The sequence below is a fragment of the Grus americana genome, chromosome 7 (genome assembly GCF_028858705.1).
Source record: "Grus americana isolate bGruAme1 chromosome 7, bGruAme1.mat, whole genome shotgun sequence".
Taxonomy (NCBI): Eukaryota; Metazoa; Chordata; class Aves; order Gruiformes; family Gruidae; genus Grus; species Grus americana.
Window position 1 is genome coordinate 29,052,886 of NC_072858.1, and position 15,850 is coordinate 29,068,735.

The window sequence follows — 15,850 nt, forward strand, 5'->3', positions numbered from 1 at the left end:
GAAACTAGGGTTTGGCAAAATTTGGCTCAAGGGTAATAAACCGGGTGAAACCTGGAATTAAACTTTCACCCACCTCTGCCCTTGTGGCTCAGGAGCCAAAAGAAACTGTACAGCACGGGTAACTTAACCCTTGGGGAGGCTGCAGCGATGGTAATTATGGAGTAAGGACTGCAGTGAACAATTTAACCTTATTCTGCAGATAATGGAGGACAAGTGCAGAATATACAGAATAATAGTTTCATCTGGCTCATAAACATGAGGGGTTTTTTTTCCTCTCTCCCATATTTTGCTATTAACAACTAGTGAAGAGATGTTATTGTCTTGCTTTCTATTTGTCATAAACACAAACCTCTATTTCTTTCTCTGTTTTTTAGCTGAGCTGCACCAAGTAACATATCAGAGACATCTAGTGATCTCCACTTGGATCCTTCACACATAACTTAAGTCAGCGGAGCAAGATGGCGGCAGCATTTACAAGCACTGATCACACTGCCTGCAGGTAAAATTAAATCTTTCTGCTCTAAAATACAGGTCCTAATTTAAAAAAAAAAAACAACTAACCACAGACAACCAAAATGCAAAACCTGTTGCAGTTTGCCATCCCAGGTGTCCATATCTTGCTGAATTCTTTGCTTCCTGCTTTCAAAGCTCAGCAAAAATAGCCTCAGCCCTCCTCTGAGAAGGGGAAGCACCAGGTCCCTCGTGCTCTCTGCTCTTCCTGACATTTCCAGCCATAACCGAGCTGATGGGGACAGTCTGACAACGATTTGAAAGAGAAAAGGAAATGCAGAAAGCACAGGATAAAGTGGTAGCAAGGTTGGATGGAAACAGCAGCAGAACAGCACAAAATCAATATAAACAGAAAATATAAGTGGAGTTGGGGATATTTAAATACAAACTGAGAAAATGAAAAGAATTTTCAAGGTTATCTGAGCTGTGACTAGCACTATGAAGGGGAAAAAACCCAACCCCCCAACTTTCAGGAGTTAAGCATACAAAGGAAAGGCTCACGGAAAGAACACACACCCACTTTCATAAACCAAAATTCAACTCTAGTGTCTCTATTTCTTGAAGCAGCATTGACCAACTTTTGTCCTTAGCGTGTTTTGCATTTACCTACCTACATTGTGCAACACAACCTACTCAGATTATCCTTCATTTGCTTCACTAGCACTGAAATTATAAAAGCTTTTAATGATAGACGTGGAAACACAGAACAAAAGTTGCCCCAAAACTCAAAAATTGTTTGTTCTTTATCAGATCTGTATCCTTGAATGTCACTGAACTTCTGTGATATGCAGCTCTCAATCATCTACAAACATAGTAGCAATGTAAGTATTTTTAAATATCTATTTTAGCTTGCTCCCTCTTATCAATATGCTGATGAAAATCAAGAGAAGAAAAGTTTAGAATTTATCAAATCTACATTAGTTCTTCTCAGGACTCTGTCACCCAAGAAAACTTCTCTCTCCCTCCAGGTTTTCCATGCTATCAGTCAGCACGTGAAACCCGCTAATGGAGGCCAAGGCTCAGCATTTTCTCACACCCGCCTAACCTGCGGTTTCTTCCGGATGCAGCTGAAGCGCTGAAGTTGTGCTCACCACGAATGCAAAGGCCCAGGTTCTGCCAGTGACCTTTTCTAGGGCTCATCTGGACCCCAGGTAATGGCTTGTCTCACGTTCTCTCTTGTGGTTTGTTTGGGTTTTTTTCCCCATAAAACAATTAGAAAACCTCAGCCAAAAGAATGTTAAAAGCATTAAGTCAAACACTCAAAAGCTAAGAAACTTGAAATTTAATAAGAAACTTTAAACAAAGGTTACTCGTGCAAATTTAAATCAGCCCTCTTCTGTCAAGGTACATACAACTGGGTACCGCTTATTTATTTTTCACGGGACTGGTGCCTTTTTCAGGGCTCCCAATAAACAATGCTGCGGGAACTAATCAGGCTTCTGTGGACACAGCACCAATGACAAAGGACTCTACATCGGTTGTTGAGGTAAGTAGGCTGGTGAGGGTACACGTGCAGAGCGCCTGTGGAGGTGATCTAGGCTTGCTTAGATCCAGCAGCATCTTAGACTAACATGGATATTGCTCACATTCCCTGCCTAATCTCAAGGTGCACATTCCTCAAACGACTCGGCTGTGATGAGCATTCCTGCAGCATCAGGACGCTGGCCTGACACGGCAAGGATGATGTGACTGCATCTTATTTGTTTGAACTGGAGCACAGCCTGAAACTCTTTTCCTAAAAGCCTCCATTAGATGGGAACTCCCAGCTGAGAATAACTTAAAAAAGCATGGCCGTGCGTTTCCATTGCAGCCATGCTCCATGTCTTGAGGCCTCTGTCCTTACAGGACTGGTTTAGAGCAGCTTTTTCCTTCACTGAAAGGTCCTTGTTCTGTTGGATAAAACTGTTACGTTATGATACATGAACTTCCCCTGGACTATTCCGCAAGTTATTTAAGTATGCGCTTCTGTGGCTGTTATCTCCCCATATGCTGCAGATGTACCACTGTCTTTTGGTTTTGCTGCAACAATTATGAGATTCTGTTGAATTACAAGGCTTTAGTAATTACCACTGATAAGTCCTCAGTCTGTAAAGAGAATGATGATGGTGTTCCTGGTGCACGTTGTATTTCAGGTGAACTCGTTTTGGCTTATCTTGAGTGACATTTACAATTTAACATTTACACAGCTGTTCTGTTGAAACATTACTTGGTTCAAATATGTATTGAGAAATTGCTTTGTTCTGCTCCAGGGCTGGGTGTGTTTTAAACACGTGAAAGTGTTTATACAAATTAAGAAAGTGCCCTCAGCTCTATTCCTCATGTTCAAGTGTGTTTACATCTTGAAGAAAACAACCCCCTATTATTCAAGTTAAGGTTCGTTAAATTTCTGTTCCTATATAAATTCCTATCATACTACATGCTCTTTGTATTTCCTGTGGGAATCTCAAGTTACATGCCCTATAAATTAGGCTAATTAATGAATCTCTTATTTCATGTTGGAGCTGCTAGGTAAGTTGAACATCTTTAAATAGGTTTCTATTTAAATTATGTTGAATCCTATTAAACTGTATCGCAAACCTTTCCATTTTAGATTATTTTCTCAACATTTTCATTAAAACTTTCACATACTTTTGCAGACGCTATCACCTGAGGTGAAGACCCTTAAAAAGATAATGCCTATTCTTCCATTATGGCATCTAACAATTGTTTCTCTCTTCAACCAATTAATAAAGACAGCATGTCTCAGTTTATCTTAACCTGGCTTTCTCTTACTAAAGCAGACGTGTCTATTACTCCCTTGGAAAATTAAGACTGAAACTATGGCTTTTTGCATGGGGAAAAAAGTGGCATATAATGGTATCTGCTGTACAAAAAAGAGCTTTGAAGGGGATGTTTTGGGGTTCTTTTTTGCCCTGTGGACTAGCAGACAGTCTTTTAGAAAAGATATTTTAATTATTTGAAATAACCTAACTAACTTTGCAACTACATCAATGACATAGATGTCACTAAGGGCAAAGCTTAGCATCCATAAAGCTTCAAACCCACAAAGCAAAATTCTGAAACATTGCTTTTTTTTTTTTTTAATGCAGGACTCCACACCAGAGAGTAAAGTATCTGTTTTACGCATGGCTTTAAATAATGCTTTCTCCGCAGCTGTTCCACAAAATTTTAAGAATAGCTTTTTTCCTGCTCCCATGCTGTGCTCAAGATAAACCCACAGGAATTCTTCCACTGCCCAGTTTCACGCAGTTGCCTGAAGATGGGAGAGATGGATTTATACCAGGTTCGTGTGGTTACCTTCTCCGTTTTTGTCTGGATGTGCTGTTGTGTTCTATTCTTATGCTTTGTCAACTCAGTGCTATCTTGTATAATCTGAAGTGGGTTCTACTTGACAGAAAATTGCCAGTTCTTTATTAATTGCTTGTATGAAGATCCTTAAGTCTTTCCTACTTAGTGACGCAATGGTTCAATTCACAGAGAAAAGGATATAATTTTCCGTAACACAGGGCACAAGAGACTTGTTGCTAGGTCTTAGGTTGGAGCTGCGAGCGAGTGCTTGAACAGCCTGAAGGATTCTGTCAACAATCCCTAGACACAGTTAAAAATCAACTAAACCTACTGCACAAGTGCCAGTGTTTTGTCTGGACTGGCTCAATTGCTGAGAGTGAAGACTAACTCAGTTTGCTAATTCAGGTTTTCCATAAACATCACTGCTCTGCAGGTAGTTTCCAGGAATGTATTCCCTATCCTTACAAAGATCAATGTGCGAAGTGATCCCCTGTTTAAAACACAGCAGTAAACTAAAACAGGTCAAACAAACATTTTAAAAGTTCATATTATCTTGACATGATTACCTCTGCTTTATCTCGAAAGCCAAGATTCAAAATGCAAAGTGCATAATAGCTGGTTTTGTTCATAGGTGAGCTGCCGCTGGTTACTAATGCAATGGAAGACGTTATCTGTCAATTAGAACATCAAATTTCCAGACTTGAAGGAGGTAATTTATTTGCCTTTACTTTCTGCTGTAGCTGAATTAGTGGGTTTAAACAAGATGAGCAACAAAACGGCTTCTCAGGAAAAAAGGCAGAATTCTCTGCAGTTCTATTGCATTCCATTTAAATTTTGTCAACTGATAGATAGGAGAGTGATAACTCTCAAATGCGGGGAGGGGAGGGTAGTTTTTCATAACTAGTGGGAGACACCTACGTAACAGCTCTGAAGTGTGGGTGCAAGTCAGATATCAGATTAAAATCCCTGCCTATGCAGAAGTGCTCCACGGGCACCTCATGCTCCTAGCAGACAAATAAACAGAACGCTAAAAACATACCAAAACCATCACAACCAGATCACATCTAAGATCCTACTCAGGGAGTAACACACTCCCTCATATACTGCAAAGCACCTCTGAGAGCTTGTACCAAGACTCAAAGAAAATAATAATAGTATACTTTTTCCCGCTGTAGAATTCCTCATTTCCTTCCCTCCTTCAACCTCCTTTGTGCATGTCTTATTTCACTGTCTGTATATTTATGCGTTCCTTTACTTTTTCCCCTCCTTTCATCTGTTCAGATTTCTTCTGGCTTTGAGGGGTTGCCCTTTTTTTTTACTTCCTATCTTGGATTTCAAGTTTTCCTCTCCTTTACCTTTTCACAGGTTTAATCTAAAGTTGCAGATGAAAATAGCAGGAACTACAATTGACAGCAAAGTGACCACAAAACGCATAAAAGATTAACAGCTTTCACCTCATGTTGCAGTCCTCTACTTGGAAAAGATAACAGCATCTGGAGGAAAAATATTTGCTACCAATAGGAAGAAAGCCAATTTCCATACTACACTGAAAAAAATGCAAAGAGGCTGGAGGGTCTATTGCCACTCCAAGCGACCAGGGTGAGAACGATGCCATTCAGTACTTTGTGAAAAGTTTTAATACCTACACTTACCTGGGGATAAAGGAATCTCTAATTCCAAGCAGATTCCAGTTCCTGGATGGTATACAACTGAGCTATGCTAGCCGGCATTTAAACAAACCTTCTGGCAGAGGGAAAGAGGAACGTGTGGAGATGTACACTGATGGCACTTGGAACGACAAAAGGTGCAACCTGCATCGCCTTACTGTCTGTCAGTTCTAGTGCTTCCCCCTGCTGCTCCCCAGCAGGTTCCCTAGAATATGCTTGCCTATCTCTTGTCTTTTCATTGGTAGCTAGTGAACTCAGATAATCAGCATGAAAAATAAAAGTCATTCTTCCCCAGTCGATTTGTCTCTTAAACAAATGCCGGCCATAAAAAGGAAATTACTTCTAACAAGAGCAGTGGCCATTTTGTCTGTTCTATTATTCATTGCCCACCGAGTTTCTTGATAGGACTGCCTATGGGTTCCTACTGCTCTGCTGACTTATTACAACAAGAGCAAAAAGCAGATTCTTGGGCGCATCCCTAAAGTGACTTGCAGCCACAAGATCTTCCAGCACCCCTTTATCTATGAGCCTCTAAGTTTAGTGTATTTTGCTCTTTTCTACACGTTTCCCTTAGCAAACCTACCTGTACAGACACTCCTGCTACCACTGCTGTTGCTCAGCCTGCGTTTCTCTGGCCATCTTGACCCGTAACAGATCCCCTCAAAGAAGAAGTGAGCAGTGATGCTAGGGCGACCCAGAGCACAAGGGGGGACTTGCCCACCTTACATTTCCCATGGGAAAGCTTTACAGTCAGCAGGTCTTTAACCTTCATAGACCTGAAAAGCAGCGGCCAGAAGCTACCTGTCCTGAGCCCCTGCGGCAACTCCTCATCCTGATCCTGACTCAAAGCTGCAGCAGCACAAGAAGCCCAAGGTCCCATGCCATGTAGAATGTGTGTGGAAGAAAACACACAGGGGCTGACAGGAGTTAAAGTGCCCATCTGGTTTGGGAAGATCTGTAGAGCCATGACTAGGCCAATTTTTTTGAGCTAGATAGCAGGGAGATTCAGATCCAGCTAATCTGTGGGCACTGCAGAGCTGCTTGGCAAAACCTGATTGGGATTCCCATGGAGCTAAGCTTGGCAGATGCCTACATTTCTGAAGCAGCCTATACTCTGTGCTCATTGCAGAAGCTTCTCAGAACCTGCAGCCCCCAGCTCAAGCTAAAGGATTAAGACAAAGCTTTCTGGACAACTTTGTTATTGTGGTCCAGTCACCTACTGAGGCTGAGCATTCCCAAGGTTATATGCTCAGTTGCGCAGTGTAACAGGCACATCCACAGATGTCTATGATTTTTTGTCCTTCCTCTGGGGCAGCTGAAGCCAACATAGCTTAGGCAATGAAGGCTCTGTATAAGCTACATGACATAACGCAAAGGCTGGCTGAGCATCCAGACACGTCTCCACGTACACTGAGCCAAATGCCTGGCTACCAGTGATGCTCACTCTCGTGAGCGTTGTCGGTTCCAGCCTGGAGAGCTGAGCAAGGAAACACCAGCTCTAGAGCCAGACCGGTTCCTCTCACCCTCTGTGCAACAGGAAAGCAGAACACTCAAAGTATGAAGGTAACTGGGGAGGTAAGACATGCTCACAGCTGGTGCGAATGCAGGGTCCAGCGAAGGGGCTGTTTGGAGCCTCGTGGCCATGCACATCGCTGTAATTCCAGAGCAGCAAATGGTCACGCACCACATTCCTGCACCGGCTTAAATTCAATTACTCAAATATTTTGAGAACATGTTCTCACCACCTGCTCTATGACAAGGCGTGGATCTTCCTGGCCTCCGTTCAGCCCTCTGCTTGGTGTCATGGCCTGTGAATCATTCCTGCTGTTATTGTCTGCAAATTAAGCAATTTATCTTACAGGTATTTACTTAGGATGATTAATGCAACAGGGCTAAGATCAAACCGAGACACTTTTCTGATTGAACAATTTTGTGCCTGCAGGTGATCTACCTCCACAGGTTATTTAATTCTTCACTTCAGCAATATTCTGATCCTTCATCACAATAATGCATACTAAATAGGACTGTGTTTCCCTGTTCTGGGAACTGTAACATTATCCCAACATATGCAGAGAGAAAAGTTCTGTAAGCAAAGTACGCAGTTTATCCAATACATCTATTTGGCACATAAGGAAATCCACAAGCTCTTAATTAATGCCCCATTTCTGGACAACATAGCCAAAATATAAACTACTGAATCCTGTATCATGTAAGGTCTAGGTAGACTGTTATGTTGCTATCTTAATCCAGCTGAAACAGGTACGTAGAGGGGAAACGAGGACTTGGGAGTCCACAGGCACTGTTTCACTTTCAAACTCTATTCTTACTCACAAATGTTTTACAGCTCACCAGTATCTGCCTGCACCCATCAGCTCACACGCCCACAGCCTTCAGCCTTGCGTGACTCCTGTTGTGAAACTAACTCCGCCACGAGCACAAGGAAACAGGAACACAGGCATCACTTCGTGCAGTAGTTTTCCACTCATGGTATTCCAATAAAGTTCAGGAAGTAAGTTTGCAATGATTAATGTCGGCCTGAGAATGAAGTGGGACCCCCTCAAACATTTAAAACCATGGTAAACTGGTTTTTTTTTTTTTAATCCTGGTTATCTCCAGGGGGTTATGGAGTCATCTCAAAATTAGAACTAATTGCAGGTTTGCAAAAGAAAGCGGCTGCCTTCAGTGTAAGTCTAATGAATATGCGGCACAGCAGAAATGTTCCCCCACCACCCCGTGTTTGGGCATTTTCCCTGTGGTCTCCCAGGGAAGCTGTGTTACTCCACAGCTACAGATGCTGGCCCCCTTCGGACACTCTAACTACTTGTAGTAATAGACAAGGACCTGAAACCTCAACGCAAGCAAATATTTATCACCCTGGCTGAAGCTGCTCCCTCCAGCAACACCCTGCTGACAGCACGCAGGTCTGGGACCAGTGGTCTTGGCCTGGAAAGGAGATTGGTTTGGCATTTGGGCACCTAATTTATTTCCTAAATCTGAACGAAAAGACAGCACAGCATCATCTGACTTGTAGAAAGACAGGATTCCCCAAGGCTGGCAACTCTTTACTTCAGAGTTGTTTTCCGAAACATTTATGAACTTATTTTAAAAGCCTAAGCCACTCCATCCTAACCTTAAATACTATCTGTACCTTATAAGACTGCCACCATTCACCCTGGACATACCAGTACTTGTGCGTGTACTGGACCGCCTGGCTTGCTGACAAGCCAAACTGCAATCTTCAATTTTTAGCCAATGGAGAGCACCGCTTCCAAAGGTGAGAATAATGACACCACTGCCAGGATTAAGTAAGATTAAAGTCAAGATTAATCTTAAGAGCTAGTGAAAAACAGGATAAAGAGATTTCTTGAAAAGGAACTCGAAAAGGAGCTCTGTTTTGGCTAGATCAATGAAATATTAGTGTCAAACATCAAAGATGGAAGTCACATGTCAAGTTTTTTGGGGAAAAATGTTACTGATTCTGCCTTGTACAGTGGAAAGCAAATGTTCAGAAAATTGGTTTTAATTCTATAAAAAGTATCTATCACAAAAATGATTCTTAGTAATTGTTATTTCCTGTAAAAATATGCTAGTTCATATTTTCTGTGTTTTGTAAGAGTTTAAAAAACCCCAAAACTATTGCAGTTGGGTGACTGAGGTCTAAAGGGGCATGCTTGAAGTCCGAACCTTGGTTTCAGTAAGTGCAAAGAATGGAGCTGGAGCCAGAACTGGCTTAGCAAAGCTTCTGAAAGGGTTTCTTTGTGCTTTTTACTCCATATAATAGATACTGCAGCAGCCTGACTGTAGCTGTGATTTTTCAAATATTTAAAAATAAAGCTAAGCTTGTAAGTAGCAGGTGGGTTGAACACACATAGTTGGAAGAGAGTTGGGTGTATGAACCCCAGATCTGCAATAACCTTAGGGATATGTAGCCCTCATGCTCTGAAGGGTGCATGTGCTACTCATTAAATAACTAAGATTCTGACTGGTAATTATTATCAGATTATTCACTTCTGAGTAAATAGGATGATTTACAAAGAAAGCTCAAGTGATTTCCTGGCAAAAAAAAAAGGCCATCATTTTTCACTACAAGTGACTGTGTCCTGAGCAAACTGTGGCCAAGGCAGAACTGCTTCATCCTTTCTTTGGAAAGGATTGTGCCACTTTAAGAACACAAGTGGGAGGTGATACAAGCCCTGCTGTACAAACAAGCACCTGTGCAGGCTGCCATGCTCACCTGAGCCTCCCGCAGCTGAGGGGATGCTGCCCTCACCCTCCCTGGTTTGTCCGGCAGGTTGAATGCCACCTTCTCCAACACACGCTCTCGCTGCCTGACAGCAGAGGATGGGCGCCCAAAGCGACTCGGTTTTTACCGGCAAGACTTGCAAGACACCTCGAGGACGCTGAGAAGGTAAGAGCGGACGGAAAATAGCTGAATGATTGCAGGACCGCACAAGCTTTAGAGAAAGCCAGAACTTATTTCTTGTAGTCAAGTTGAGAAAGATGCAAACATTCGACTCGAATTCAAGCACTTGCTGACTGTTCTGCAAACATAAGGGAATTGCTTAACTATTTCTAATTTGGTTAAGAGATTGTCAACAGGGAAGGGATGAAGAGGAAAATACGGAGTTGCTATTCATGTAATTTAAGTTCACTAGTATCAAAATAGTTTGCTAAGTGGTTATAGAGTTATGTCTGCATAAGTGCACTGCATAAGGCAATCCTTTACGATTTGTTTTTAGGTTAGCAGACCGTCAGCTTGTATGAGTTTATTCAAAAGTATTTAAAGTCTAAATATTTCAGAACAGGAAAGGTCTGTTTGACTTAAGTTGTACATAACCGCTCTCTGAAATACACGCAAGAGTCTGAAAAATAATAGACATATGCCAGGAACTCTAAGATAACCATACAGCCACCTTATTAGACGAAATACAAAAATCAGAATTTAAATGTCCAGAAAATAAGCAATATATCCATACTTTAATAGCAACAGAGAAACACTTTTGTTGCATGTTACCTTTCATCGTAGTCACCTGCTTAGTCGGGAAGTAAGGTGAAACATACTGCAGCTAAAGGCAAGATTCCAGCGTGCTATACTAATGTTGTGTTTGTAAATATGCTCTGTCTTCATCATACCTTTCTAATGTCTTCTCCCAAATTTTATACATCTGATTTCTGCACCCAAACTTTTTTTAAAACTCTTTAAGCTAGATTTGCATTCTGTAGTGACAGAAAGCTAACTGTACACAAGTTTTACCTAAAAGTAATCAGACTAAACTACAGCATGCATTAAAGGCTGAAATCCTTTTAAGAATGAGTACTGAAATAATGATAATTAACATTTTATTCAGGTGCATATATGGCAATATTTTATGATGCTTAGCATTTTCATAACACTCTTGGTTTAAAAGTTTTGGCCCTCAAGAGATCAAAGAAGTGTTATTAGATCTTTCTGAAGTTTTAGATAGCTGAAATACAGCCTTTTCTCTAAGGTACTGAACTCATGAATTTGATTTCTGGTTTTCAGAGGAGTTTTTAAGTGACACTTTCAACTTGTAGTTATAGTTATGATCATCACCCTCATTTTGAGTCAATTATTGTGCAAGAAATCCAGCTCTCAGAATTTTTCATATTCCTACTGTTTGCTACCTCTGCTCATAAAACACAGTCACAGAAGCGGCATAGGAATCCACCTTTCTGTAGCTGCAAACTGTTATGAGGCATACTATGGAAGCTGCAGCAGCGATGACCCCTTTAGAAAACTAGTCCAGACATGTGTAATTATCTTTAAATATTAGGAGGAAGTTGGCAGTTATGTTAGAGAACATGTACACAGTAACACTTGTTTTCCCTACTTGAAGGCTAAAGATTTAAATCACCGAGCAGAACAGGAAGCAGAACAAGTTTGTTGCTGTTGCTGGTTTAGCCCTTTTTACTCGTTCTTCCATTGAAATATGTACACGGCTGAGAGCAGAGGTGTTCACGCCTCTGCAAGATGGGAAGCGTTCCGCAGCTCCGCTTGTGCTAAAGCGACTGAGAGTCCACCTGTGTATCTAACTGGGCAGCCTTCACATCTAGATAGTAAAACCCCTCCCCACATAAAGAGCTATAAGCCCTGCTTGTATAAGATACCGGAAATTCAATATCACATATCTGGTTTTATCTCATATACTAAGTTCGCGTGTTTTAGTGGAGTTGTTCACCTGCTAAAATATCAAAAATGACTGTGTAAAGAGATAATGAATATTTAGTCTTTAACACTTCAGATACATGTTTCTGTTTAGTACTACCAAGTGTGTTCTTTCATGCAATCTGACTGTATTAATCCCCACCAGGAGATTAATCTCCACCTGGCAAACTAATGATTGAGCACTGTCACTTGATTACACGAAGGTAAGTCTATGACCAAGGTATTTCCAAAAGTCCCAATACAACTATTATGCAGAAGTTCTTCTGTATTGTCTGCGCTAGCTTCAGTCTGTTTCAGTCATAATGAAAATCCAAGCTTATGCTGAATAGGACCCTGTCTTTGGGGATGGAGAAGGAAAAGCGATGGATTGTCATTTAAATATTGCTGAACAGTACAATGGATGGCCTGGAGCTCTCGTAGAAAACTTGTCCTGGCTGACTGGTCTTTCTTAAAGCCACAATAATTTTCTTTGTAGGAATGTAGGAATAGTTTTTCTTCTTCCCTCCTCCCATGCCCTCCTCCCCACCAATGAATTGTGCAAGAGGCCATCAAACAAATTGTGATTACTTGACAAAATACATGATAAACACCAATTCCCTGCTATCTGCTTCAGGAACAGCAGCAGCAAACCCAAGCCTCCCAATATGTGTTTCCAGGCGAATCTTTTCAAATGGTACTGCTGAGATCCATATGCCTGTGCTTGTCAGTATTTTCTTGCCTACAAGAACATCTTGGGTAGAATCTAATGCTGTTGCCAGGAGTTTCAAGTAACATTAAAAACAAAAATCTTAGAGCAGGCCACCCAGCACAAAATTAAACACTGAATTCACCTGTTTGGCTATTAGTCAAGGGTCTCATTTCCTTGATGTGCTTCCATAAATACTCAGTCACACAAGCCTGTAAGCAAGTGTCAGCCTGAGGCATGCTTATGCTTGCTTTGCAAGTATTTAGCAGCAAGGTTTTCACTTGGCAAGAAGCACACGGAGTAGCTGACCAGCGGGGAATTTATTCTGTTGCAGGTGCTGAGGTTCTCACCCGCCTGAAGTTATCCAACTCCAAAAATCATTTGAGAGTCACAGAATTTACACAGAATCAGTTCTTTCCAAAAGCATGCAAATATAGGTGTAAACCTGAAACGCTATGTTGGGGGAAACGAATGAATTGCAGCTTTTCTGTTGGATCCATTCTGGCTTTTGGTGGCTGCACTTACAAATATACTAGGGTCCCAAAGAATCTTTTAAAACTTGTTTTTCTGTTCCCAGAGGTTAGCCAGCAGTACTAGATTTGTGACCCTTCCAAGTAGACAGAAAAAAATTACATTCTAGTCAGTAATTCTGAAGTTTGGAGGAGGTCAACATGTATAAATAGGTGCCAATTCAGACAGCAGATCATCTTTCTGCCCCATGCAGAACATCTTCAGAGAAATCACAAATGAGGTGGGAGGCCACCGCCTCCCACAGGCATCTTGCTCGGGGACGTTCTCATGTTACATTGACCCCTAGGAGCTTGGCAAGGCTGTCCTAAAGATCTACACCTCTTTGGTAGACTGCAAATAAGCCTTTTTTTTTTTTTTTTGCATGACAGTATTGCTAGCTCCAGTCTTTGACCTCCTCATACACTGAGGAGGTATAGCTACTCCCCCTCCAGTTGTGATAGAGCAATAACTACATCTGGGTTTTGTAAGGTTTTCCCTACTGTTAATTCTGTAAAATCAAAAGATGTTCACGCGTAATTTTGAGGAAAAAAATATGCAAGAATAGCAGAGAAAAGTAACTGACTTTTTAAGACAGGTTTGTTACAGCTAGAATCAAAGATTACATTCAGTACTGCAATGTCTGCAGCAGGCAAGACAAGCGCTCTGAAATAGTTTCGACTGGTGGGGAAAGATTGGGGTAGATTCCTCGCAGGGCAGAAGCCACGAGGCAGCTGTCTCAGCTGCACCCTGCCCACCCGCTTCACCCAAAGAGCAGCCCACGCCAAAGAGTAAATCACCCCATCTGCCTATATGTGTTTTTACTTTTTCCTCATAATCCAAAGGTAAGGCTTCAAATCAAATGGTCAGACAATATTTTCTGGCTTTTCTATGTTGTGGCAGGCTGTAAGCTGGCAGACAAGTACATCAGCTAAAGATACTGTGGGGCAAATCTTTTGTTTCCTGCTTATATAGTCCTCTGCAACAGTTGCGTGCCACGATCTTAAAGTTCTTTCAAATTATAAATGGATCTATGCTAAGTTAAAGGGAGACTGTGGATTGTTTCATTGCTAAGACTTCTTTTTACAAGACCTACTTTAAATTGCATTAAACATATGCAGTTAATGAAGCACACCAGCTTCATTTCCAGAATTACGTAACAAGATTGTAATTTTGTTTTCTGTGGAGTTTATAAGGATTGTGATTTTTTCAAAGAAAAGATTGTGTCCGCTGTACTAAGACAACCCCTTCTTTAGCATCCAAAAAGGTCTGTCATCAACTAGAGTTCAGAAAAAACACACTTTAAATTGCATAGATTCAGGCTAATCTTAAATGAAACACTGGAAATGGAAGGTACAGCCAGAAAGCACACTTCTCTAATAGTAGGCCTCTTTCTTCCTCTCCCCAAATGCCTTCACTATTCTTTACCTCTGTAAAGAAGGCATTTATTGCATTCTATTTATTGCCTTCAGCTCCAATCCTTGCAGAGGCTTTTACTCTTCTACCCAGTGGTTAAATTTAGGGGATCCATCTAGAGCATCCTTCACTGCAAAATAGTTTGTGGTTTTGAGACCAGATTTGATACGTTCACACATTCACTGATGAGGATTTTAGTTGAGACAACAAACTTGCAAAGCTCCAGTGACAGTGTGTATTTATTATGAAAGAAATACCACTGCTTTTATATTTCTAGAGCTATGTTCCGGTTGACTGCTATTTTGATTCATTCATACCCTCCCATAATCAAATGGTAGAGGTTTAGAAAGTTGGCAGGGATACCGGCTGTTTGGAAAAATTATTCAACCACACAGCCTGCGTGCATCAAACACTGTCAATGTGAGAAACACCTCATTAACTGAGCAGTCACAGATCTTCTACAGCTGTGCTGAACGAAGCACAGGCTGGCCTACACAGGCAAGCGACATCGAGACAGGTCACGGCGTCACGGCCTCCAGCCTCTGCACCAGCAGACTGCGCAGCACCCCCGTTTGGCAACCTCGCTTGTCAGCGCACCTATTTCTCTCGGTCACGAACGTACCTTATGTATGACATATCTTACCGAAAATTACGTAATGTAGTAATACTGATGCATGATGCGACCCTCTTGTCATATAGGCTTAGTTATGAAGAGCTGCTGATGTATTCAGTCACCAACAGGCCAAAGCATGCTGCGTACCGTACTCCTGGGCTGTGCGGAACTCATTCACAGGAGCCCAAAGCCTTTAAACATGGGAACCTGAGCACAGGCAAGGCACGCAATAGGTAGGTGAAGGACAAATTAGTACTTTGGGGACATTATATAATGCTTACTATCAGTTATTAGCCATCAGCAGCTTTTCCAGGTAAAGCCAACATAGTCAACAGCTCCAACAGGCAAACAAGGCCCTTGACAAACGAACTGCTGCTCTTGACAGCCTTGACTCCCCGAAGCTGTCTCCACACTACCACAGACTTCCCCATCGCTTCACAGTTGCTTCTGCATTATCACACTCACAGTTATTTTCTGAGTACAGAGCATTTCAGCTCCTGAGAAGGGCCAAGGCAGGCAGACACCCAGCAATGCCTCCCAGAGAGTGCTTCCCCCCCACAGCCACAGGGGTATTTTTCCATGCAAACTATGGCTGCAACAAACTGAAAGAGAGGAGTGAGGAAGAGAATGCAGTAACAAACAGCAAGAATTGAAATTAAAGTTGGAGAAAGAAGCAAAAGTAGCAGTAGCAAGAATTTAACAGAAAACAACTGACAAAGAAAAAGCAGGAACCTGAGACCACAAAGCAAGTCAGAAATTAAAATATTTATAAGGAGTTCATTGACAGACAAAGAAAATTGAATTAGAGGACAAGAGCCCCACCTCTGGCATCGCCAGTGCAGCAGCTGGGTGCAGCAACCAAGCAGTGCAAGGCAGCTCCCCAAGCACAGCCCCCCCCTTCTCCCACAGCTGCCTCCCCTTGTGCCCATGGCCTCCCATTTACTTCTATCCAACAACAGAGGAGAAAGAAGAAACAA

The 15,850-nt window shown here is 41.8% G+C and overlaps 1 long non-coding RNA gene and 1 pseudogene across 2 annotated transcripts in view; both read left to right on the forward strand.

Annotated features, from left to right (window-relative positions):
- The first annotated feature begins 1,258 nt into the window (after positions 1-1,258).
- LOC129208714 (pulmonary surfactant-associated protein A-like) lies at positions 1,259-5,751 on the forward strand (annotated as a pseudogene).
- Positions 5,752-9,663: 3,912 nt separating this feature from the next.
- Positions 9,664-15,850, forward strand: part of LOC129208465 (uncharacterized) — an 85,673-nt gene continuing 79,486 nt past the window's right edge. Inside the window, exons 1-3 of one of the 2 annotated variants that reach the window (XR_008577831.1) lie at positions 9,688-9,873; positions 11,798-11,855; positions 14,960-15,092. This is a non-coding gene — a long non-coding RNA (uncharacterized LOC129208465). Of the gene's footprint in view, positions 9,874-11,797; positions 11,860-14,959; positions 15,093-15,850 lie in introns of those variants that run through there. The other variant, XR_008577832.1, reaches the window with a different exon arrangement.